The sequence below is a fragment of the Schistocerca nitens genome, chromosome 4 (assembly GCF_023898315.1).
Source record: "Schistocerca nitens isolate TAMUIC-IGC-003100 chromosome 4, iqSchNite1.1, whole genome shotgun sequence".
NCBI classification, from domain to species: domain Eukaryota; kingdom Metazoa; phylum Arthropoda; class Insecta; order Orthoptera; family Acrididae; genus Schistocerca; species Schistocerca nitens.
Genome location: NC_064617.1, coordinates 601854317 through 601881317, shown reverse-complemented (window position 1 = coordinate 601881317; position 27001 = coordinate 601854317). Strand labels below are relative to the sequence as shown.

Below are 27001 nucleotides of genomic sequence, written 5' to 3'. Positions count from 1 at the left end.
AGTTGAGTGACTGTAGGAAGATATAGGACGACTTAGACAAAATCTGTAGTTGGTCTCATGAATGGCAGCTAGCTCTAAATGTGGAAAAATATGAGTTAGTGCGGATGAGCAGGAAGAACAAACCTGTAATGTACGGATATAGTATTACTAGCGTCCTGCTTGACACAGTCAAGTCATTTAAATATCTGGGCGAAACGTTGCAAAGCGATATGAAATGAACGAGCATGTGGGAACTGTGGTGAGGAAGGCGGATGGTCGACTTCAATTTATTGAGAGAATTTTAGGGAAGATTGGTTTACTTGTAAATGAGACCGCATATAGGATGCTGGTGCGACCTATTCTTGAGTACTGCTCGAGTATTTGGGATCCGTACCAGGCGGATTGAAGGAAGACATCGAAGCAATTCAGAGACGGGCTGCTAGATTTGTTACCGATAGGTTGGAACAACACGTAAGCGTTATGGAGATGCTTTGGGAACTGAAATGTGAATGACTGGAGGGAGGGCGACGTTCTTTTCGAGACATTACTGAGAAAATTAAGAGAATCGCCATTTGAAGCTGACTGCCGCACGATACTACTGCCGCCAATACACTTTGCGTGTAAGAACTACGAAGATATGATCTGAGAAATTAGGGATCATACGGAGGCATATAGACAGTCGTTTTTCCGTTGCTCTGTTTGCGAATGGAACAGGAAAGGGAGTGACTAGTAGTAATACAGGGTACCCTCCGGCCACACACCTTACGGTGGCTCTTCTGCTACCTGTCTCCGGTTCTCAAAAACTCAGAGGTGCAGCAAGTCGTGTCTTATCCAAACCATCCATCTCTTCCTAGGTCTGCGCGCTGGTCTGCTACCTGATGGGGTCCAGTCCATTACAGTTTTGTGCCATCTCGTTTCTGCCACTCTCACTATGTGTCCGACCCATTGGAGTGTTTTGATTTCCATCACTCCAACGATGCTAGACACCTTGTATAGTTCTTTATCGTGGCAGCTTTTCCTTTTGCAAGTAGTTGGCTTCCAGAATGGTCTATATATTTTTACGAGGATCTTTCTCTTAAATGTAAGCAAGTGAGGTCTTCTTTTCGTGTGCCCCACATAATAATACTCGCATTATTGTTTTATGTAATCTTAGTTTTAGTTATTGTAGTATGTTTCTAGAATTTAATTTCGGGTCTAGCTGGTAATATCGTCTTTTTCCCGCCTGCAGTCTGCTGCAGTTGATGTTGCTTCAGTAAAAATCGACCTAAGATATTTATTTTGCTATTTCATTTCTTTAGTCAGATTTAGCAAAGAGTTAAGCAAAGAGTTTCTATGTGTCTAGTCGTTTATCACCTATTAGTTTTTTGCAATAGTTTTCTGCATGAGCCAGTTCTCCTACAGTGGGATAACGCTTTTGTCATGGTTATTTGTCCTGATGATTTCCATGTTGTTCTCTGTTGGTGCGATGATGGTGGCAGTGCTTTGAGTACTTGAAAATGTGGAGTGGTGAGTTTCATACTTTCAACCACCTATTATGTTCTTTGTACCGTGTTTTAAAATTTATACGTGTCATTTCTATGCCTACTTGCAGTAGAACTTTGACATAGGCCTTTATATATACCTGCTGCCTGGAATTTGTCCCTCTTGATTGTTGGCCGGCTTCATTTCTGGGAGGTTTGCAGAGTTTTATATGGCACAATGGGGCTGTTTCTTTAGTACAGTTGGCACTTCGTGTATTAGTTTATTTCTGTAAATCATAGTATAGCAAGGGGAAAAGCTGTGTTAATGAATATTCCAAAAAATGGAAGAACAATAGCAGCTTTGAAACAAGTAAAGCGAGCACTGCTGTAGAGTATAATAAGCTAACTCAGCGGTGATAAGTTTAGAATCCTCGGTAAGTACTATATACATTTCACCGTTATTCAGTTATTCGAAGTTTCTGGAATACGAGTACGTAATGTGCTCTACTGAATTGTATTACTGGAAGAAACTTACAAATTTCTTTAAAATTTTAAAAGTTCCTGAGGTGCCATTTAAATTGGAGCGTTCAAGTTTCTAAAATAAGCTTCTCGCAAAAGCAAATTTAAGTATGTTTACGAAACCGCTAGAGCACAGAGGAATGTTGTATCATGACTCCTTGAGTACTTCCACAACAAGCGACCGCCCTCCTCTCTGGGTGGAACATACTATAGCCAACAGTCCTACACGGTAAGTTCACCGACTAACCAGTCTTCAACTCAGAATTTAATTTAATATGCCAAAATTTATACTTTCTGAAAAGCAAACAATATCAAAACAAGCACACCTTTACTTGTCTTAAGAATAGAAGTAGAGATTATGTTTCTAGAAGGCTTAAACTGGTTACTTTACAACAAGCATTTCATGACATGTATGTGACTCACTGCATGATTGCTCGTTAATCGTTATTAACAAACTCCAAGATTCAGAAGTCTCATACATGCAACATTCAATCCCCCACTCACTCTGGCAGCATAATAAATGAAAACAATAGTGTCAAACAACTAAAAATAATAATTATTCTTTGAGAGTGAAAACATTGTTTGTAACGCATAGTTTTATACACAAAATACTGTTTAGTTAGCTATTTAGTATCCATTAGCGTGTCAGGAGGATGCTTGCAAAGAATAGTTATGAAATCCAGCTTTCAGGTAATTTTGAATACTTCAGGTACAGGACAATGTAACGTTAGTTGCGGTGTGTCCGCAGTGCAAGGTATTCTAAAACAGCGGGTTTGGTTGAGCGTCAGTTGGCTGGCAAGTAGTGGTCTCGTCTGCGATTTCGTAAGACAGGAGAAACACTCTAGTAGTTATCCTACTCATTCTGACAGGATGGGTGGTAGCGACAGAGCATCGAGTGACATTATACTGAGTGCGCTATCCGAAAATTACCTCGAACAATTAAACAGAGAACCGACTCGTGGAGATAACATCTTGGACCTACTGATAACAAACAGACCCCAACTTTTCGACTCTAAGCGCAGAACAGGGAATCAGTGATCGATCATAAGGCCGTTGCAGCATCCCTGTATATGGAAGTAAATAGGAATATAAAAAAAGGGAGGAAGGTTTATCTGTTTAGCAAGAGTAATAGGAGGCAGATTTCAGACTACCTAACAGATCAAAAAGAAAATTTCTGTTCCGACACTGACAATGTTGAGTGTCTATGGAAAAAAGTTCAAGGCAATCGTAAAATGCGTTTTAGACAGGTACGTGCCGAATAAAACTGTGAGGGACGGGAAAAACCCACCGTGGTTCAACAACAAAGTTAGGAAACTACTGCGAAAGCAAAGAGAGCTTAACTGCAAGTTTAAACGCAGCCAAAACCTCTCAGACAAACAGAAGCTAAACGATGTCAAAGTTAGCGCAAGGAGGGCTAAGCGTGAAGCGATCAGTGAATTCGGAAGTAAAATTCTATGTACCGACTTGACAGAAAATCCTAGGAAGTTCTGGTCATACGTTAAATCAGTAAGTGGATCGAAACAGCATATCCAGACTCTCTGGGATGATGATGGCATTGAAACAGAGGATGACACGCGTAAAGCTGAAATACTAAACACCTTTTTCCAAAGCTGTTTCACAGAGGAAGACCGCACTGCAGTTCTTTCTCTAAATCCTCGCACGAACGAAAAAATGGCTGACATCGAAATAAGTGTCCAAGGAATGGAAAAGCAACTGAAATCACTCAACAGAGGAAAGTCCACTGGACCTGACGGGATACCAATTCGATTCTACACAGCGTACGCAAAAGAACTTGCCCCCCTTCTAACAGCCGTGTACCGCAAGTCTCTAGAGGAACGGAAGGTTCCAAATGATTGCGCAAAACTATAGGCCTATATCTCTGACATCGATCTGTTGTAGAATTTTAGAACATGTTTTTCGCTCGCGTATCATGTCATTTCTGGAAACTCAGAATTTGCTCTGCCGGAATCAACATGGATTCCGGAAACAGCGATCGTGTGAGACCCAACTCGCCTTATTTGTTCATGAGACCCAGAAAATTTAGAAACAGGCTCCCAGGTAGATGCCATTTTCCTTGACTTCCGGAAGGCATTCGATACAGTTCCGCACTGTCGCCTGATAAAGTAAGAGCCTACGGAATATCAGACCAGCTGTGTGGCTGGATTGAAGTGTTTTTAGCAAACAGAACGCAGCATGTTGTTATCAATGGAGAGACGTCTACAGACGTTAAAGTAACCTCTGGCGTGCCACAGGGGAGTGTTATGGGACCATTGCTTTTCACAATATATATAAATGACCTAGTAGATAGTGTCGGAAGTTCCATGTGGCTTTTCGCAGATCATGCTGTAGTATACAGAGAAGTTGCAGCATTAGAAAATTGCAGCGAAATGCAGGAAGATCTGCAGCGGATAGACACTTGGTGCAGGGAGTGGCAACTGGCCCTTTACATAGACAAATGTAATGTATTGCGAATACATAGAAAGAAGGATCCTTTATTGTATGATTATATGATAGCAGAACAAACACTGGTAGCAGTTACTTCTGTAAAATATCTGGGAGTATGCGTGCGGAACGATTTGAAGTGGAATGATCATATAAAATTAATTGTTGGTCTGGCGGGTGCCTGGTCGAGATTCATTGGGAGAGTCCTTAGAAAATGTAGTCCATCAACAAAGGAGGTGGCTTACAAAACACTCGTTCGGCCTATACTTGAGTATTGCTCATCAGTGTGGGATCCGTACCAGGTCGGGTTGACAGAGGAGATAGAGAAGATCCAAAGAAGAGCGGCGCGTTTCGTCACAGGGTTATTTGGTAAGCGTGATAGCATTACGGAGATGTTTAGCGGACTCAAGTGGCAGACTCTTCAAGAGAGGCGCTCTGCATCGCGGTGTAGCTTGATGTCCAGATTTCGAGAGGGTGCGTTTCTGGATGAGGTATCGAATATATTGCTTCCCCCTACTTACACCTCCCGAGGAGATCACGAATGTAAAATTAGAGAGATTGGAGCGCGCACGGAGGCTTTCCGGCAGTCGTTCTTCACGCGAACCATTCGCGAGTGGAACACGAAAGGGAGGTAATGACAGTGGCACACACCGTTCGGTGGCTTGCGGAGTATAAATGTAGATGTAGATGTAGAAATTTGTACGTCAATTTCGTGATTCGTCCTGTTGAGTTGCCATTTACGAACAGCACTCCAGGGGGTGTTTTACCCAGGAAAACGTTCGTCCACATACCGCTGTTGTAACCCAATATGCTTCACGGAGTGTCGACATGTTGCCTTGGCCGCCTCGATCACCACATCTGTCTCCCATCGACCACATATGAGAAATCATCAGACGTCAACTCCAGCGTCATCCTACAAACTGCCATCTGGTATTTGTACAACACAATGCCTGCATGTTTGCATGCTTGGATGCAACATTCTGGCGGTTACACCGGTTATTAATGTACCAGCATTTCAGTGGCTTATCTTGCGCTTAGATTAGCCTGTGATCTTGCGATGTTAATCATTGAATATGTTACCTGGACAAATATGTTTCCGAAATTTCAGTACTCTACCGAATTACTTTTTGGTGTTCGGATTTTCTGCCATTGTGTGTTTCTTCCTTCGCCGCCGGTCGCACGCTTATGAACGCTAAGCAGTATGAGCAAGTTGTGAGTCTGCTAAAATTACAGCTTCAGATATTCGCTAAAAACGTCTAAACCACTTCCAGACAAGTAACTAAAAAATCTAATGACAGCAATGCCGACTGCAGTGGCGTGGCCAGCTGCATTAGGTTTCTCGGTTGTGGACCCATGACGCGATCAGCCCGATCGAGGCAGTCTCACGGATTCTGGGTTTATATCCGTGGAGTTTGGTTGCCAGGGGAGTACGGTAAACTCATCCTGGTGCTCTTCAAACAATGCACGTACACTGCGATCTGTGTAACATGTTACATTGTCCTGCTGGTAGATGCCATCGTGTTGGGGAAAAAAACCAACTTCAAGTAGCAGTGGACATGCTCTTCAAGGATAGATGCGTACTTGTGTTGATCCACTGTGCCTTCCAGAATGACGAAATCACGCCACGAAAACTTTCCCCAGATCGTAACGCTTCTTCATCCAGCCTGGACCTTACGAGGTTGTTGCAGGGTCGTACACGCCAACGGCCGTCTGTCGAATGGAGTAAAAAACGTGATTCATCTGAAAAGTCTATATGTTGCCTCTCAGTCGACGTCCAGTTGCAGTATTGGCGTCCGAATTCCAGCCTTCGTCTCCGATGAACACCAGTTGGTGCATGAACCACGCGCCGGCTGCGGAGGCCCATACGTAGTAACGTCCACTAAACGGTCGTTGAGAAGGCACTATTGATAACCCGCTGGTTCATCTGAGCGGTCAGTTGCTTAACGTTTGCACATCTATTCGCCCATACAGATCTCTGCAATTGTCGTTCAACTTTGTCATCTATGGCCTGTGGTGTACCACAGTTCCTCGGTGCCAGTTGCGGACAGCGCCATTTTGCCATGCACAGTATACTTTAACCAAATGGCAAGCGAGCAGTTTACATACTTAGCCGTTTCAGAAATGCTTCCACTCTTAGCTCGAAAGCCAAAGATCATGCCCTTTTGGACGTCAGCTAAATCGCTCCGTTTCCATAATAAGACAATGGCTGCACTGTTTTCTAGCTCCCCCGACGCACTTTATATATCCTCCACCGCTAGTGCTGCTACTTGCCATCTGACAGTGGTTTTACACTTTGACCTCGAACATAGTCGGTGGTCACATTAATGTAATTGGACTACTTATAATCGCAAGTACTGCGGTCTAGTTGTAAGCTCCTCTCTTGACTGTAGTTCTTGGTCACATGTAGGTTTTTAAATAGGCAGGTATCACAAGTTTCGTTGTGTTTTGATGTTCATGTCTTGGAGAGTAAGTGTATTTAGTTTTAATTTCTTATTCTGTAAGCCACATGAGTTTATCTTGGTTGGGCCGTAGAATTATTTCGATGTGAACCTATTCGGAACTTCGGAATATTCCGGTCTAACAGTTCAGGATTTGGAAATATTTTGAAAGTGAGTGCATGTATAGTTATCAGTTACTCAACTTCTGCCAAGATAAACTTGTTGTTGTACATAAGTTCGAATGAACGTACTGAACTTTAGGAATTATTTCAGTATGAGTGATTTGGTACGCTGCACATTACCTTTGGTTTATATTATTTGCTGTCCGCGAACGTTTTGATTGATCTGCTAAATCTATCAATTGATTCCTTATTCCTTTACTGTGTTCTAGACGTACTCCAGGTGCCAAATCATGGAGAAAGTGTTTCAAACATTCGTTACTAGACGGCATATATTGTTTGTGACAACTAATGATTCCGTCTGGGGTTCCAAGTCCCATGCGGCTGGATCTTCTCCAGTTACTTGTTGCACGGCTTGTGTGGCAAGCGGGGCTGCACGTAACTTTTTGTTTTTAGCAATAAATATTTTGCAGTTATAGAAAAATGAAGGTATTTGTTCCGAAAGATTTACTCAAGACTGTCGAATCAGCTAAAACTACCAACCAATTTCATGTAATTCTGGTGCATACAACAGACTTCTTTGATTTTAAAGATGTTGCTGTAACATTGTTGTCAATGCAGACATGTAACATCTACAAATGAAAAACGATGAAACTGAGTCGTGCTCATCCATCTCAAATAGCTATTAAAATTCTTACTCTGAAACAAAATAATATAAATATTTCAGTGTACTCAAATAACGAAACACCATTACTGAACAACGCTATGCTGTTGTATCTAAGACCAGCCATGTTTATCAGATGCAAAACAGATGAAGCTGTTGCTGACGTTCCCATTTCTTCCTCAACAGCGGAGGAAGTTAAACGATATACTTTGCAACATCCGATACCAAGAACAGAGTAATGTAGGAAAAGGAATTGACAGTGGAAAATTTTTTCTTGAATTTAATTTTATTATTCTCTCGTAACCGTGTGAAAGATATGATAAATAGTTTATGCTGAGAACAGTTCTACCACTTAAAATATTACTGCTGAATACCTGTATTTTTATAGTAACACTTAAATCTTACTGCCTCAATATTAATGGCGCTTGAAACAAAAAATTTCTCATTGGCACTTAAAACAAATCAACTCCCTGGTATGGCAACAAAAACGTTCTTAATAAATCATTTATTTTCCAATTCGTCTCGCTATTTTTAGCAGTGATGAGGTGAGCAGCGTAATTACGTGGTAGTAGTAGAGAGGCTATATCAGTGGAGGTGTAGTTCGCATTGCTGTCAGATCTCCCCCATCCCTATCTCTCCCTTCTACATCAAGTGTTGTTGCTAGATTTCACTCGTCTCCCCTCCAACATTGGCCCTATGTGTAAATAGCGGGGAATTCAAAATAGGTGCCACGCAGGGTAGCCGTGCAGTCTAAGGCGCCTTGTCATGGTTCACACGGCTCCCCCCATTGGAGATTCGAGTCCTCCCTTGGGCATGGGTGTGTGTGTTGTCGTTAGCGTAAATTAGTTTCATTAATTAGTGTGTAAGCCTAGGGACCAATGACCTCAGGAGTTTGGTCCCATAGAACCTTACCACAAATTTCCAATTTTCAAAATAGGCCAACTGACTTTTAAAATGATCCAGAAATCAAAATGTCTTGGCAGTTTCACCCACTCGCACAATATCACCACTTAGAGTTCAGAATAATATGGCCGAGAATTCAGAAAAAACAATATGGGACATTGTCCTGTTGATGTGACATTTAAAAAATCCAACCTGGCGATCTAAGGTGGTGCACCTGAGGATATGGTTGAAGCCTGCATGGCTGTTAGATGTCCCCAGACCTACAACATCAGAATTCAGTATGGTGGATCTAGGTATACAGGACAGCCTGTGTGGTTGTCATGTCACTTGTGTGAAGTTTAAAATGATGAGAAATTAAAAAAAAATCAGTTACCCTAAGTCAAAAACGATGGTAAGCCCCTTGGTTGTCATAAAATAGATTACTTGTTGTGAAAACTGTACAGCTTACTGGTGCAAACAGTATGGTTGTCAAACACTTGTGACTGCCTTGTGTAGGAGGATAGTCTAGGACGGAAACAACTGCATATTTATTTAAACATAATCTGCGCCATGATGTAGACAGGTGTTGACAATGCTTTGCCCATACCACCATCTTGTGCCACATGACAGCCACTCAGCGCCACACTGTACCAGGCTCATGGAGGCACCATGCCACCAGCCATGAGTCCAACTGGCCATGTGCTCTGGCAGATTAAAGTGTACCACGATTTATTACCCTTGAAATGCTGTACTCACTCATAACTGAGTAAGAATAATAGGGTATGGTCCACTGGCTGCCCCCCCCCCCCCCCCCACTCTACTCCCACAGGCACGTGCGTGGCATTAGTGGTTCATTACACAAATTTTACCAACACATGGTTTCGCACTTAAACCTTTTATCATTTAAGAACTGAACACCATTCTCTTGGGTTGCACTGACAGCACCATAGTCACTGCACTGGAGAATGGTTCAAATGGTTCACATGGCTCTGAGCACTATGGAACTTAACATCTTAGGTCATCAGTCCCATAGAACTTAGAACTACTTAAACCTAACTAACCTAAGGACATCACACACATCCATGCCCGAGGCAGGATTCGAACCTGCGACCGTAGCAGTCCCGCGGATCCGGACTGTAGCGCCTAGAACCGCACGGCCACTGCGGCCGGCACTGGAGAATGTCACTGCTAGATGCTACCGATATCTGTTAGCTTCAGGGGCTTGTTTGTGTACAGAGTGAACTAGATTTCAAGCAGCCATTGTTTATATATTCCACTCCAGAAATATTACAATATATGAGTATATGATGTCTTCCAAAATCCCACAGTAAGTCAATGTTAACGATGCAGACCTACTGTTGTCTGCATCAACTTGACAGTTTTTGAAAATAAATATGACTGCTTCAGAGGGAGTCAGTCCCCCTTGTAGTGTCATGATGCTGTGTATATGAACTGGACAAGGCCTTGATAGTCTGAAAGGGACTGAAAAGTGTAATTTTTGAACTGGTAGACAATTCTTTGTCTTTCTTTGGTGAAGTATTGAGAGAGGACAAGTTTCTCTCTCACCTATTTCTCGCATATGGAAAATTTTTAGTGATTTTCTTACAACCTGACACACCTTAAGTGAGACTCTAGAAAATTAATGGCCTGAGCAGATGTTGATGGTGCCTGGTAGGGTGCTAAAAGCATGAGGAATTTTTATGGTTCTTAGCTCACAGAAACGGCATGTTGGGAGTTGAAAGCAATTGCCAACGAGCCTATCACTCAGTAAATCTTGCCAGACAGGTCCACAGCCATACAGGGCAGACAGGGCAGCCCCTCACTGAGACACGTCTCCAGCAGAACAATCCTGCGATACCTGCCATGGCGCCAGCAGTAGCCTGGGCTGAGGGTGACGGTCTGATGTGTCACTAGGACTAACAAGCTCCAAGGCACAGGCGATTATGATAAAGATCTTTAAGTTTGTATCTGTTTGCTTGTTGCCGTGGGAAGCGACACGACTTCGGACAAAATTATCTTCCCCCTCTGTGAAAACTTACAAAAGCCAGTAATTGGCGATTTCTTTTTTTCAGAGATGCAGGTTGCGTAACTCTTGCTCTGTTTCGACATGAGTTTGTGTTGTCATGTGGGAGGGGGATTTAGCGCCTCTAGAGCCCCGTGATTGGCTCAAGACGGCGTGAAGGCGGTGTCGTTCGTGCACTTTGCGGGAAAACGGATTTTTTTTTTTTCTGGAGAGGTGCGAAGCATTTGGGTGCGAGATTTTGGTCTGGAAAGCACTTCTGGTCGAAGCTCTGGCATGTGTGGTTGGTACTTGGGACCTGACCTGAGACTGACTTCACTTGCAAGTAGTTTTGACTGGGGAGGCTGTGGTGAAGTTCTTACTGTACCAAGAGTGTGACGTCAAATGTCTTGGACAACTCGTTTCCCAAGGGCACACTTATTCGTTTTTGGTTTACCAGTCTTGACGTTTGGTATCCTTGCGCACTCTGTCATATAAGTGAGCCAAATTGGTCCTTGGTATGACCAGCGAACGGATGTGTCACACACTGAAATCTACCGTGATTTCAGGGCTCTGGTAAATTGCTACCCGGCTGCCTGATCGCTAGCCTGTGACATTTTTGCATTTCTTTCGTGGCCGCGATCGATTCACAGGTGCCGCCTGCAAGTCTCACCTCCGCCACACATCTCGCTAGCTGCAAGTTACATTGCCACACGAAGAAAACAGGGTAACGTACTGCTGCTCCGGCACTGTCAGGTCTTACAGATCTCAATCGCCACTTGCTCTCAGCTGCACCCATGTAGAGAAACTACAGTGGGTTTGATCAATCAAAGTCTGCTCAGCGTTAGATCAATTCAGACTGCGTTATCAATATTTTTTTAGGGCCGGGAGTACTTGACTCACTTCTGCCACCCAGGATCCTTGTCCATTTTAGTCTTAAACTACCTGTTAGTTGTTTATGGTATTCAATCAATAACTTGTTTAGCATAATTTAAGCCTGTTTCTATCTTTTATAAAAAATAAATCTTGTTGGAGCACTAAAATTATGCCAACACAATCAATCATTTAAACAATCCTCACTAGGGTTACCTTTCAGTATATTTAGGCGAAACCGTTTCTTGCTGAATCTGACAAATGCGCACAATGTAAGAATGTAGAACTCAGAGTGAAAAGATGGTGATAATGATTTAACGTCATCCAACAGCCCTTAGGTCCATATGTTAAAGTAAAATCAATAGAGCTGTACTGCGTTTGTCCACAGGAGGAGTGCTTATGAGGACCAGACGTTTTCCTCAAATCATAGACGAAGCTGTCTAACACAAAACACGTTATGTATTGAAGCACGTAAACGTTCTCCCATCATTCCCTTTGCGAATGGAATAGGAAAGAGAACAAAGGGCAGTTATACAAGACACCCTCTACTACAAGCCGTATGATGGTTTGAACAGGACATATGTAGATGTAATTTTGAAATAGAAACTTACAGTAACACACCTACGATAACAGCTCAGAGCGCTTTAAGAAGACAACTAAGTCAGATGTCGAAATACTGCAAGGAAAATGGAATCGTTTCTACAGAAATCTGAAAACATACTATCAGTCAACCACACTGAGGAAACACTAGAAAACAAACAGTGAACATCTTCATCACAAACACAGGAGCGAAACAGAGAAAGTGTTGTAAACCACATATAGGGGAAGTTCCAAAGAACTACATACTTAGAGGAATAGCCAGGAACATGTATAGTGATACATCGTCTCTGAAGTACACTCAGGCCGGCCGTCGTGGCCGAGCGGTTCTAGGCGCTTCAGTCCGAAACCGTGCGACTGATCCGGTCGCAGGTTCTAATCCTGCCTCGGGCATGGATGTGTGTGATGTCCTTAGGTTAGTTAGATTTAAGTAGTTCTAAGTTCTAGGGGACTGATGACCTCAGATGTTAAGTCCCATAGCGCTCAGAGCCATTTGAAGTATACTCAGGTTTTTACCTAATGATATACATTTCAAAGCTTTGGAAGTCACGAGAATGATACTGCACACAGTGATCACGTGTTTCAAACGTGGTTTTGGTTTTAACCACAACCCATGGTGAGATGCTAGATTTTCACAGTTCGTTACCAGTTATACTTATCAATATGCAACTCACTGACCAATGCTATGAAACTGAACTACTTGACAGAAATAGACAAATGCATGGCATCAGTGTTTGAGATCTGAATTTAGCAGTGTGCTGCTGATATTGTACTAATGTCATGAATAAGAACAGAAAGAGAGCACCCCAATCTCTCTCCAAAAATACACTCTAAGAAAAAAAAGATGCAACATAAAATAGTTACCCGAATGGGTCGGAAATCGGCAGATATTATGTACACGTACAAACAAACAAATGTTTACAATTTCAGGAAAAACTGGATAATGTGTTCAAGAGAAACAGCTTAACGAATTGAGCATGTCAGTAACAAATTGTTCCACCTCTGTTCCTTATGCAAGCAGTTATTAGACATGCCATTGACAGAGCGTTTGGATATTGTGCCAAATTGTGTCCAGCTGAAGCGTTAGATAGCCAAAATCCAGAGCTGATTGGAGGAACCTGCTCATAATGCTCCAAACGTTCTCAATTGGGGAGAAATTTTCGGCTTTGCTGGCCAAGGTAGTGTTTAGCGAATACAGAGACAATCAGTAGAAGCTCTTGTTGTGTGTGTGTGGGCATTACCTTGCTGAAATATAAGCCAAGGATTGCTTGCCATGATGGCCAATGAAACGGAGTGCAGAATATCGACGACGTACCACTGTACTGTAAGGGTTTTGCGGATGACAACCAAAAGGGTTCTGCTATGAAGATAAATGCACTCCAGGCCAGGAGTCCCGGCTGACGGGCCATACGGCGGACGACAGTCAGGTTGGTAACCCACCACTATCTGGAGCCTCTCAAGAGACGTCTTTGGCCATGAACCTCATTGGTTGGAGTAGAACTGTCTTCAGTGATGAGTCTTGCTTCGAACAGCCCCAATGACTAGTGAAGATGCGCCTGGAGACGCCCTAGTCAGCAGTGGGATACCAACCTGACTGCCGCCTGCTATACGGTTCGACAACAAGGTGTTACTGGTCTGAGATACATCGACGATATTCTACGCCTTGTTTTGTAGCCCTTCAGGCAAGCTATAGTAGTCATATTTTTCAATAAGATATTACCTGCTCGGACACAGCGAGAGTTTCTGCTACATCTCTTGATGCTTCAATGGGCGTGGTGGTGCAGGGGTTAGCACACTGGACTTGTAGTTGGGAGGCCGACAGTCCAAACCTGCTTCCGGTTATACTGATTTAGGTTTTCTTTTGTTTCCCTAAATCGTTTCAGGCAAATGCCGAGATGGTCCCTTTGAAAGGGCACGGCCGATTTCCTTCCCCATTCGCCCTAATTTGAGCTTGTGATCCGTCTCTAATGACCTCGTTTTCGACAGGACGTCAAACACTAACCTCCTTCTCCTCTTCATGCTTGCGACACTCTAACTTGGCCAGCAACGTCGAAAATCTCGTCCCAACTGAGAACGTTTGGAGCGTTATGGGCAGGGCCCTCCAACCAGCTTGGTATTTTGACGATCGAACGCATAAATTGGACATAATTTGGCACTGTATCTGTCAGGAGGACATCCAACAACTCTGTCAGTGAATGCGAAGCCGAATAAATGCTTGCATAAGGGCCACAATTGGACCAATGCCTTACTGGCTTGCTCAATCTGTGAAGCGGTTTCTCTTGAATGAATCATCCAATTTTCCTGAAACTGTAGTCTAACTATCAAGCTAGTGGCAAGAGAAATGTCCCCATAGCACTGACAGAATCTCATCATTTCCTGTCACTGACTCAGAAACCCTACATTTAAGTGTAAAACTAGGTAGCTGATTGTGGTGGGAGGTACTGTCCTTAGCGTACGAGAAACGACTGACACCTGCCTGCATTCCTAACTTATGTTATGGCATAATGATGTAGACATTACTGCTAGATCTGACACGCACTGGTGAAAGCTGTGCGATGAACTCGTAACACCAAGGGGGTGCCTGTGGTGTAGAAAGTTGGCAGGAGCGTGCTCCATTACGCATATACAGTTACAAATATGGTGCTGCTGTGTTGGGGCGTTGAGCACACAATGTAATTTGCCTGAGCATGCAGTTGGCTAGACTCGTGATTAGCATGTTGCTGCCCCTTTCAGCCTGATCCGGTGCATTGTGTGTGGTATTATTGGAGAGAGCAGTGCGGATGAGCCATTGTCGACAAATGACTCTCCCTAGTGTGGTATGGAATATGTTTGAGTAAAGACACGGATGTTCCCATCCCATACTGTTCTTCTAAACATGGTAGTGGCAACTGTTTCACAACTGTACAGATTGTACCAGTGACTATACAGTTTAAAAGTTGAGTTAATTGCTCTGGTTCTGACAGCCAGAGGGCTTCACACATTTTTTAACTTACGGTAAGTGGATTTTTGAATTTCTCACCATTTTAAACTTAGTATGAGTGTAATTTTTTCAATTTCCCACCGTTTTAAACTTGAGACTTCTAGATTTTTTTGAATATCTCGCCGGTTTAAACTTAGGGCAACTGGGATGGAGAAATTTATTTAAAGTGTGATGTCATAAGGGTGGAATAAACATTAAATATGAGCATAGCACAAATGTACTTAAACTTAAGGGCAGTAAATTTTGAACTGTAATGTCATAGGAGTGGAGAAAAGCAATGATTTTTTAATTGCCTGTCATTTCAAACTTAGCGCAAGCGACATAGAAACCGTGCAAGCATCACCTATATTTGCAGATTCATCATACTGGATTCTGAAATCACAGGGCTGGGGCAGCTTGGCTACGATGGAGGCTGCACCTGTATTCTCAGGTCCACCATCTCGTATCGCCAAACAGGCCATTGTGACATCTTCGATTTTTTGTATTTTCCACCATGTAACACTGAACTCTTAGTTGTGATATCACAGAAGTGGGAAAACCGTGTATTTTTTTTAAAAAAATTACCACTAAATTAGGAGATTCCCACCATTTTATGCATAAAGCAAGTGGCCTATTTTGAATCTCCGGCCAATTTATGAGTTTCCTGCCGTTTTATAATAACCTGTATCTTTGGGAACGAGTAGATAAATCTGGCTACAGGGAACTGGCATCATTGGAAGTTCCTTCTCAGTTTTTTGGATACAAATAAGTTATTTACAGAAAGAGGTACATTGTTATTTGATTCTCTTGACGAAAGTGAGGTCTGTCTCTTTGAACGTTTGACATTTCCACTCCCCAAATGGAAAACGTTTCTGGCTGTGGCTAGCTGTTACGAAATAAGAAGAGGATGACGGGGTCAAATCAGTCGAAATATTTGTGCGTTAAGAAATCAGGGGAGGGGAGGGAGGTGATAATAAAAAATGACAGTATGTTAGACAAATTTGCTTCATAAGCTTTGATTGAAAGAACGAGATCAGCGTAGGGAATTGGTTCTAATTAATATAGTAACATGACCGAGACATTCCCATATTTACATTTTCTGTTAATGAATTAAGAATGTATCTACACTAACGACTTTAACTGAAATTCATCTATCTAAACACTGGTGGAGTGGATTCTCTGCAATATCTGACATGATTTTTCGATGGTGGGTATACATACTTAGAAAATGTTATACTAAACGTGAAACACAGTTTCGTTTTAGCTGATCAATGGATATTAACTGAGATTGTCTTTCTGTCGCCAACGATCACTTAAGATGTACTTGTTTTGTGCAACAGTGTTCTGGGGCAATGCAGAATTTAACATTTAAAACCACTGTGACTGTAAACTTAGTAAGTTCGTGTTCAGAAGTTTTTCTGTGACACATTTATACTTTTCCGCTGCACACAGCAATGTTATCAGTTAACCCGTGTACTTGAGATATCGGGACACACGTGGAGTAGTAAATCTTTTCCGATTTGCATGGCACGTAAAATACTCGGTGTGACGTAACTAGAGACCTTGAAAACTTGTCTTTAGCATCTTCATCATTTGCTTTAGTGTCGTAAGGAATGAAACAGTGAGGAAACAGACTTACATGAGAAAACAAATATAGCTGCAACCTACAGTCTTTAGCTGCTTAGGAAACATCAGAAGAAAGAAGCACACAACTTGCCTAAAAGGCACGTTCACCCCAGTGAGGGCAAACTACGAGACAGAAGACTAGGAAAGTGAGGCTATGTACACGCATGGACAATGTGGCTACATCAGGTTCGTATTTGCTGGTAGAAGGCGTCAAAGGAGAGGATTAAAGCACTGGGAATTTCATCACTTGGAGATTACGCCATGAGTACGTGGAAGCAGAGATGGGATTCTGGAGAAATATAGGAACGTGTGGGACAATACTGACCCTACGATATATTAGAAGACAGACTAAAGAAAGGCAAAACTTACATATCTAGCATTGATAGATTTAGAGAATCTTCGACAGTGCCGACTGGAAGGGAGTGAAAGGTTACTTGTAACTTGTACAGAAACCAGACTGAGAGGGAAGCAGTAGTTGAGAAGGGGGTGAGACAGGACTGTAGCCTGCCCCCAGTACTATTCAAAGTGCACATTGAGCACACAGTAAAGAAAACACAGGAATATCTGGAAAGGCAGTTATGGCTCAGGAAGCAAAAGTGAAAACTTTGAAGTTCGCCGATAATATTGCAGGTCTATCAGAGATGGCAAAGGACAATAAACGGAATGGGGGTTGGGTCTTAGAAAGAGGTTAGAAATGAACAACAAGCATAGCAAAGCAAGGATAATAATATGTAATCGAGGTTTTGCTGAGGGAATTACTTTAGGAAATGAGACATTGAAAGCAGTAGAGGAGTTTTCTATTTGAGTAGTAAAATAGCAAACAATGGACGAACTTGAGGTGACATATAACGCAAGAAAACTGTTTCTGAAAAAAAAAAACAAGAAATTTATTAACATCGAATATATTTTAAGTGTTTTGAACTCATTTCTGAAGATATTTGAGTGGAATGTGGCCTTGTACAGAAGTGAAATATCGATGATAATCACTGCATACAAGAAGATACGATGGCTTTATTACATCATGATATGTTTTAAACAGATCTGAAGATAGTCACCACTGACCGAAGTCAATAGTCTGACAACAGTTTTTGTGATCATAGGTTGAAATACATTAAACGAGCTATAATGAAGAGAATAGAAGATTCTGATTTGTGGTCTATGGAAATAGTGATAAATATTAGGTGACTAGACAGGATAACTAATGAAGAGGTTTTGAATCCAGCAGGAGACAAGAGAAATTTATGGCAAAACTCGGTTAAAAGGAGGGATAGCTTTGTAGCACACAGCCTGAGGCATCAATGAATTATCAGTCTGATAATAAGAGGAAGTGTGGGGGGTAAAAATTGTAGAGAGTGACAGCGTATCACAGCAAGCAGGTTCAAATGGATGTAGGCTGCAGTAGTTATGCAGAGATGAACGAGCGATGGGATACATCACACATGTTTTAGGACTGAGGACCACAACAGCAACAACAAGAACAACAACAACAATAAAGTGACTACTTCAATTCTTGTAAAATCACCATCATGAGATTGCTACCATGACAAAAACATGTTGATGTAAGGAGTCACCATCAACTGTTGATGGTGGTAAAAGAAAATGACGAGTCTTTATACAACAAACCAGTCTCCAAATTAGTACTTGTCAACAACAAAGGTTTAGTAGCCTGGGTGCTCTTAACCAGCGATTCTGGACTGATGAATCGTGGTACACATCGACGGCAGTAAATGAGTATGTCGAAAACCACAACAAAATATGCATCAGTTTCTAACATGGCGCCCAGATATTCTCCTGTGGGGGAAATGGAATTTGTTGAAGACCAACTGCGATAATCAGCATTGGATTGTAAGGCGTCCGGATTTTACGGACCTTACATGAGCTTGATCCATAATGACAATACAATACAGTATGACATCCTCAGAAAATAATAATTGTATTATATCAATAAAAAGCAATTGCGGTAATCTCATGTAACCACAACAAAATATGCATCAGTTTCTAACAGGGCGCCCAGATATTCTCCTGTGGGGGAAATGGAATTTGTTGAAGACCAACTGCGATAATCAGCATTGGGTTGTAAGGCGTCCGGATTTTACGGACCTTACATGAGCTTGATCCATAATGACAATACAATACAGTATGACATCCTCAGAAAATAATAATTGTATTATATCAATAAAAAGCAATTGCAGTAATCTCATGTAACGAAAACTAACAAAACAATATCTACCAATATAAGGACAGGGGCATGCATAAATAAGTTAAAGTGAAACGCATTTTGGAGACGAACCAAGTAGGTGGTTAATGGTATTGGGAAACCCCATTTAACAAGAGAACAGTGAGCTTCAGCGCAGAAAGGGATAAGGTCAGAACAATACATTATTCCTTTTAACATAAATATGGCTGAGATCGAGAGTAAGTGGCTGGACGGCTTTAACAGGGCTAGGCGGCGACCCGGAAAGCAAAATAAAATTCACCTCTAACGAGATGGCGATTGGCTGAAGCTATACTGGATGACACAGATGCGACACAGTGGGGAGACCCCATTATATAAAAGCATTTTGAGAACTAAAATTTCTAGAATCTCTCTCGTCTTGCGGCAGACCGCACAAGTGTGTCGAAAATAGCGAGGGCATTGAGAGCTTTGCTTCTCTGAAGTGTGGACGATATGCTTTATGTATTGTGGCGACAGATAGCAAAGAGGTAGTTAATTATTCCTGTGGCAATTTTTGCAGGCAAAGAAATTGTGCACATCACTCCAACCCTTAGCAAGTGTGCAATAGTCATTACTTTGACTAGGGAAAAATTAACATTCTACAGAATGCAGGAAAGTTGAGACTGAGTACATTCAGTCAAGGCCAGAGTAGGGAATCAGCATTTCAGATCCAGCATGGAGGCAACGCCGTTGCATATCCCGCTTGGTAAAGTATCATCACACATTAGGCCACAGTAAATGTTGAATCGAGATTTTGCTCACTCCAGCTTGCATACGCTTTGACCATTGAATATCAAAAGCTAGGATACTAACGTACCCTCACATTGAGTACATGAGAGTTTTTCATTGGTTTAAAAAGTAAAATTATTCTCCACCAACTCAGTGCATTGACCAACTACACCATCGTAGATGTAAGTTAGCTGATGAAGATTTTAATCATTCTTGTCTGTGATAAAACTTTTTGTATGTAGAGATAACGAATTTAATAATCGCCAATTCAATATGTCCAAGAGTTAAATATGTTGTTATTGAGTGTTGGAAGTAATTGAACATGATCGTTGTGTATCACTTGACCCCTGAAAGCACAGTTGACAAATTATATGTAGAATGAAAAATGGAACAGCTGTTTTGTCTTTCTAGAATAGATCCCAAACTTTCACATTTATTAATTCATGCATTCTAGTGATGTGACACCAGCGTTTCTAATTGTTTTTGTTACGATCTGCACCTAATATTTGTGGCATTACAGGGCCAGGTTCATTTGCATCTAGAATGTCTGTTTAACACCCTGGGAGTGAGAAGACAGTTCATGAGTTTTGTCCATTTGCACATCTCACAGAGAGATTGGACATATGAGTATGCAGAGGACATATATATTGGGTGGTTACAATTAAAATGTAGCTACTCGCAGAGGTTTAGTGTGGGCTACAATTACCATATGGCAGCGAAACTTGGTAGATATTCTAATGCGTTGAGATGGAACCAATTTATGCTGGAAAAAAATTAGTTCCAATTTTGTCCACCAGATACAAATCTGGCGCTGTGAATGCAAGAACAATGTATAGAATTTATTCCATACGTAATGGATTAGGAACAGTACGTGGGCAGAAAAAAAGAAACAAGTGAGAAAAGCATGACGTCGAATTTATTATTAACTGCCGCTTACACATCTTGTTCAACATGAGCATCGGTGACGTAGACGAAATACTGCATCTCTAAAATGATGCGATCAACAGTTGCTCACTGCAGTCCCAGTGAAATCTGAAAAACATGTTCCTGTATACTGGCCTTCAGGTCGCTTAGAGGCCGAACCTGTCCCTGATAATTGCGTCCTTTTAGATATTCCAGAACCAAAAGTCACATGGATTCAGATCAGATGTTCTTGCAGGCAACACATCTGCAAAAACTGTGGAGATAACACGTTCGTGGAAGGTTGCATTAAACAGAACTTTCACTGAGCGAGCGACATGAGGTGTTGCCGCATCTTGTATGAAAACAGTGGTTTCCTCACAATTTCGCTCTTCCAAAGCAGGAATCACACGCTATACAAGGACGCCTCGATAACGTGCAGACATCACGGTATGCCTGAAAGGCCTCTGTTTGTATTGTCTTAAAAAAAGAACGGACCAAGAATCAAAGTGCGTGTGAATTCACAACAAACAGTCATATCTGGCGAGTGCAATGGCTCTTCATGCGCAACACACGGTTTAACAGATTCCATATCCGGCGGTTCTGTGATTTCACTGCAGCCTATAACGTAAAATGTGCTTCAGCACTCCATAGAATACTGCCCGGCCACATGTTATCAACTTCGATTCGTGCCAGAAACCTAAGAACAAATTCAGAATGTTGCTGTGTATCGTGATGTTTCAGGTGCTGCACTGTCTGGATCTTGTATGGGTACCAGGGGAAAATAGACTGCAAAGCTTTTCATACTGTTGACAGTGGAATGAACAACTCTCGCGACATCGCAAAAACACTAGCATTGCTCGGGACACGCGCTGCATGCTCAGTTACAGCAACAGCAACCTCGTCAATAACTTCCCCCGGGATAGTATGCCTTCCTCTTCCAGGGGCCACACCAAGCTCACCCGTGTTTTCGAATTTCATTATCATTTTCTTTAAACCATTTGATGACATTGGACCTCTCCTAAGAAATTTCAGTCACGGATATTCTCTAAATTCAGCACTGTAACTGCCGCCGTTCACATAAAACATTTTCACTAACAGAGCACGGTCTCTCTCATCGATAGCCATAGTGTTCACTCACGTTATAGCTTGTCCAATGACAGTGCGAAAGTCATACCGTGTCAAACAGTGTACAGCGTCTGGTGGCCAAAATTATAACTAATTTTTTTCTAGCGTAAATCGGTTCCGCGTTGACGCATTAACATATCTACCAAGTTTCGCTGCCATACTCCGTGGGTAGCTGCATTGTCCGTGGTGATAACAGCTCGTCAGTCTCCTCTGAAATATTGCACCACGGATACGTAGAAACTTAATGCATCTCTCGCATTAACTAATTTCCTCTCATCTATTTGGTGTAATTTAGTACCGATCGTTTTAGATTAATTGGCTGTGATCTATTGCCTCCTAAAGATTCTGATTGGTGCGTTCATGGGTCACACAAATATTCCAAACGTTGGTGACGTTTCTCATAGTAGAAAAACGATTAATGATTTATCAGAAAAGGTAGGACTGTTAAAATAACCACTATGTCATCCAGTTTATTTAAACATTCGCATTTTCATCTCTTAACCTAGCTTGCTCCAATCATGCCAATCGAAATTAACAATGTGTGAACTATCTTCACCAAAGTGGACTTTCACCGCTGCAGACCACACATTTAATTTATATTATCAGATCAACTGCCAATTTCGAATTCAACTCAAATCCGAAAACCTAATATCGGACGTTCCATGAGTACAATTTACCTACCAGAATCTCCTTCTCATTGGGCAAACAGATTTCTCGACCGACGAGCCGGCCGGAGTGGCCGTGCGGTTCTAGGCGCTACAGTCTGGAACCGAGCGACCGCTACGGTCACAGGTTCGAATCCTGCCTCGGGCATGGATGTGTGTGATGTCCTTAGGTTAGTTAGGTTTAATTAGTTCTACGTTCTAGGCGACTGATGACCTCAGAAGTTAAGTCGCATACTCAGAGCCATTTGAGCCATTTCTCGACCGACGCTTCATTTTCAACGCACGGTCTGAGGCCCACTAGCGTCAACCAGACAGGCGGTAATGTCTATCAGATTCTGTGCTATTGTTGGTGTACAGAAGCCAGTAGGAAGTTTCTCGCTTCCAGGTCTTCTGTTTACATTTCTGCTACCTTCATTTTCCTTTTCAACGCACTGTCTGAGGCCCACTAGCGTCAACCAGACAGGCGGTAATGTCTATCAGATTCTGTGCTATTGTTGGTGTACAGAAGCCAGTAGGAAGTTTCTCGCTTCCAGGTCTTCTGTTTACATTTCTGCTACCTTCATTTTCCTTTTCAACGCACGGTCTGAGGCCCACTAACGTCAACCAGACAGGCGGTAATGTCTATCAGATTCTGTCCTATTGTTGGTGTACAGAAGCCAGTAGGAAGTTTCCCGCTTCCAGCTCTTCTGTTTACATTCTTGCTACCTGTCAGAGAGTCTCTTGTGTGGCGGTGATTTAAACCTGGCCACATACGAGTATTGCCAATCTCCTGCAACAAACCAAGCGAGTGGTTGCGACAATGGACTCTGTTCTAAAGGACGGTGGTTCAAATCACCGACCATCCAACCAAACTTAGGGTATCCGTGATTTTCGTAAATCACTTAATGCAAATAACAGGTTGGTTCCTTTGAAAGGGAATGGCGGAGTTCCTTCACCGTCTCTAATGACAAGGGACGATAAACGCGAATGTACCTTCCTTTTTCGTTTTACAACAAAAATTCTGATCGCTATTTTGCCGAAAATTGGCATTTTGAAAACCGTGGCTATAATATAAGGTTTAAAAGTTAATTTTAAAATTGACAACAAAACCACAGGATTATTTCGTCGTACAGGATCATACAGCACGTTAATTTTCATCACATTTCACATTTTAATAATGTTAAAATCTATTCATAAATTCTTTGACAGAGGTCATAAGAACTAAATCTCTAGCAAACTTTATCAAATAATAAACAAAGTACTTTCTGTCTACCCGAGTACAGCAGACCAATAACGGATACAAAATGTAGCCCCAGCAAGGTAACAACGAAACCTTTAAGAACCATCTGAAGATGGATTCGTAAGAAATCTGAAACGGGTCGTAGTTTGATAGAAATAAATATTGTTAAATCTTACTTGCGAGTGGTTACTGTTTCAATTATAAACCTTACAAAAATTCTGGTGTCACTTTTCATGATATTGTGTAAAACAAATTCATTCCAGGCGCTCAGAGAGGTAATTCCGCTGGAAAAACTGCTACCTAAGCCGCTGCTTGCGTTTGCCTATCGAACTTACGCTTTCAGTCCTTATTGTTTGTATATTATTCCTAAACATATATCACTCTTTTAAACAGACATATTTTTAGACTGTTTTTGCATTTTTCAAAAGTTCGTTCATATTAGTTTAGCCCTGTAGGATACAGCAAACATGTCATGTGGAAGTGCAAAATGTTTAGATTAACCCCGTGTACAAAACACTTTCTACTCCGGACAGCCACGGATATGGAAATACATCCTGGTAAAGGAAGAACCGCAACAGTTGTAAAATGACCCTTTATTGAAACGACGACACTCGCAGCTTACAGCTGCATCCTCAGGAATACGTCTGAGTAGACTTTTTTACTGTAGGATACCTTGCTGTCTGGGTTGGTCGATTTCAACGTTCTGTCGATTTTATTACCTGACTATCGTTCCTTCGACGGATATTTTATTTTGATTAAGAATGTTGCGTCGTCCATATAACCCTGGTATAGATTTTTTATGAACTGACTTTGAGTACTCTTATCCGTTGTTTACTACACCCTTTTTTAGCTTGGGGTATAGACAATGTCGCTTATTTTATTTTCGCCCATTTTTCTACTCAGATGTATACCTGAGGACACAGCTATAAGCTGCGAAACTGGTCATTTAAATAAAGGATCATTTAACAGCTGTTGCTGTTCTTTATTTATCAAGATGTAACCTCGCGTAGCTGGTTTGTGCATGTCTCAGAAGATACATAAGTTTAACAGGCAGTCACGAGGTATAAACGCAGACAGTCTCTCTCCCCTCCCCCCCTTTCCTATCAATCATACGAACATACACACAGTCATACACCTCAACAAACTCGATTCTCTAGAGCGTCAATCATAAAGTAATTGTAATCTGTTAACATTATCTTGCTGAAAAATAAAATACTTTATTAGATCACTCGACAAAGTATGAGTCACACACCTAAAAGAGCGCACTGGTCTCTTTGGAGCGCTGCAGACGGAACAGTTAAGTTCTTTAGGGATATTGTTTCACTCCTCTCTCAAGGCGGTTTTCAGTTCTTACACCATTTGGATAGGGGGTTCGTTGAGAAAGATGTCTGCCTAGAGCATTCCAGACATGCTCTACAAGGTTTAGGTCTGGGGAGTGCACAGGCCATTCCATGAGTTCAATATATTCACTTTGCAGTGTGTCAGACATCTCAGCGGTTCCGTGTGAACGAGCATTGTCGTCCACACACAGAAAGTCGGGACCTACCGCACCCCTAAACAGGCGTCCGTGATCCAGGATAATCACCCCGCAGTACCTCTGTGCTGGAAGGTTGCCTCGCACACAGTAATAGGCGGCGGTGTTGGTCCATTGTACATAATGCTTGCATACACTATAACGCCTAGGCCATATCGACGACGTTCAGCAACAGTCTTTGGTTTGTAACCTGTTCTCCTCTCTCTCTCTCTCTCCACACTAACTAGTGGCCGGAATCACTTGTCACAGTGAAACGGGATTCGTCGGAGAACACCAATCTGGATCACTGTTGCTGAGCCCGACAAACATGCTCCCTACACCAACGAACTCTTTCTCGACGATGGCGTGGTTAAAGTAGGGTGTATTTAACAGGATCCGAGCATACAAAAAAGCGTGATTTAATCGCCGCAAAATGGTTCTGGCACAGACACGTGTACGGGTAGCAGTTGCAAGGTCTGCACCGGTCTGACTGGGAACGAGACGTACGTTCGTTTCCGCCATTACGGGTACGTATCGATCCTCTTGCGATGTAGTGGTCCGTCTATGATCACCGGCATGCTTTTCGCATAGCATTTCCACTCTGAGCGATTTTTTTCAATCGAGAAAGACACTTTTGACCACAACAGTGACGCTTTGGACGGCTTCGAGCCGTCCAACCTGTTCATCCATGATCTTAAGCACTTAAATGATGTCTGGCAGAAATGGTCCCATACCAGAAGGAATGTCACACTAATTGGTTCCAAAACAGCCTCTATCAAACACCTTACTGCATGAACTGTCGAATGCATACCGAGCATTCGTGACAGGCTTTGCTGCAGTTAACACGCCCCGCCCTCTAATTTATGTTTTACTAACATTGGTCGGGATTTCCGTAGCAATTATCGGTTGTTCCGTAGGTATTAGCAGTTGCTCCTTAGCAAGTGTCGAATGTGTCCCAGCTGTTGTCAAGAGCCGCGCGGGATTAGCCGAGCGGTTTGAGACGCGCTGCAGTCATGGACTGTCCGGCTGGTCCCGGCGGAGGCTCGAGTCCTCTCTCGGGCATGGGTGTGTGTGTTAGTCCTTAGGATAATTTAGGTTAAGTAGTGTGTAAGCTTAGGGACTGATGACCTTAGCAGTTAAGTCCCATAAGATTTCACACACATTTTTGTTGTTGTCAGAGTTCTATTCCTCGTAACAGCATTCAAGCCCACTCATTCAGGTCACCCTGAATATAGACAGGCTGCTTACTTTGACATTCTCAGTCACCTAATGTTGCTCTTTACCCTACATCTTCATGGTTACTAAATTTTCGATACTCCTGTTTTTCAAGATGACGACATCAATGTTCTCAGCGTTGCACAGATGTGTTTTTGCTTTGATTTACTGCTGCACCACCGAACAGTAGCTCAGGCTAACACTAAACTGGCGACCGCAGAATTCGCTTAAGTCAATGACTGGCAAAGTGCCAGCTAGTAGGAAATGCTGAGCAGGCAGAGGTAAACACAGAAACGATTGCGGCAAGTGATACCGGCCGATCGCCCCAGTATGCAAACAATGACATCATGGCAACAGGCAGATATCGTCATATTGGTGACAGATCAGAGTGTCACAAGAAAAACCAGTTATAACCCAAGAATAGCTATTCAGTCATTGATGCAGCAGAACAGAGCACCTGAAAGACGAAGTTACGAAAGTCTGAAGCCACTAGGAGATTTGAGCACATTATAAAGCTAGTGATGTCAGTGCTGCCCCCACCACAGCAGAGCTCACATGAAGTGCCAGCTCATACACTACACTTTTCTTAATATCACTCTAAACTGCAGCTGTTGACCCTCTGAGTACTTAATCGTCGACAATCTTCGCAATATTGCTGCAGAGACTGCCATTGCAAGCTGCAGCGCTAACTTCCGAGTCATCACTGATGGGGTGCAGAGACGGCCATCATTCTGCTGGCCCTCTGGAGGATTGACCAGTAGGGCCAAGGAGGTGTACGCCATCCGCCATCATGAGGGGGAGTCACAGTTGCTGCTCACCCCATTGCTGGAGCCGACTCTGATGCTGGCAGGCACTGTCTC

At 42.4% G+C, this 27001-nt stretch overlaps 1 protein-coding gene across 1 annotated transcript in view; it reads right to left on the bottom strand.

Moving 5' to 3' along the window:
* Positions 1 to 27001, bottom strand: part of LOC126251319 (uncharacterized) — a 285573-nt gene that overhangs the window by 202640 nt on the left and 55932 nt on the right. The gene's annotated exons all lie outside the window — the stretch shown is intronic.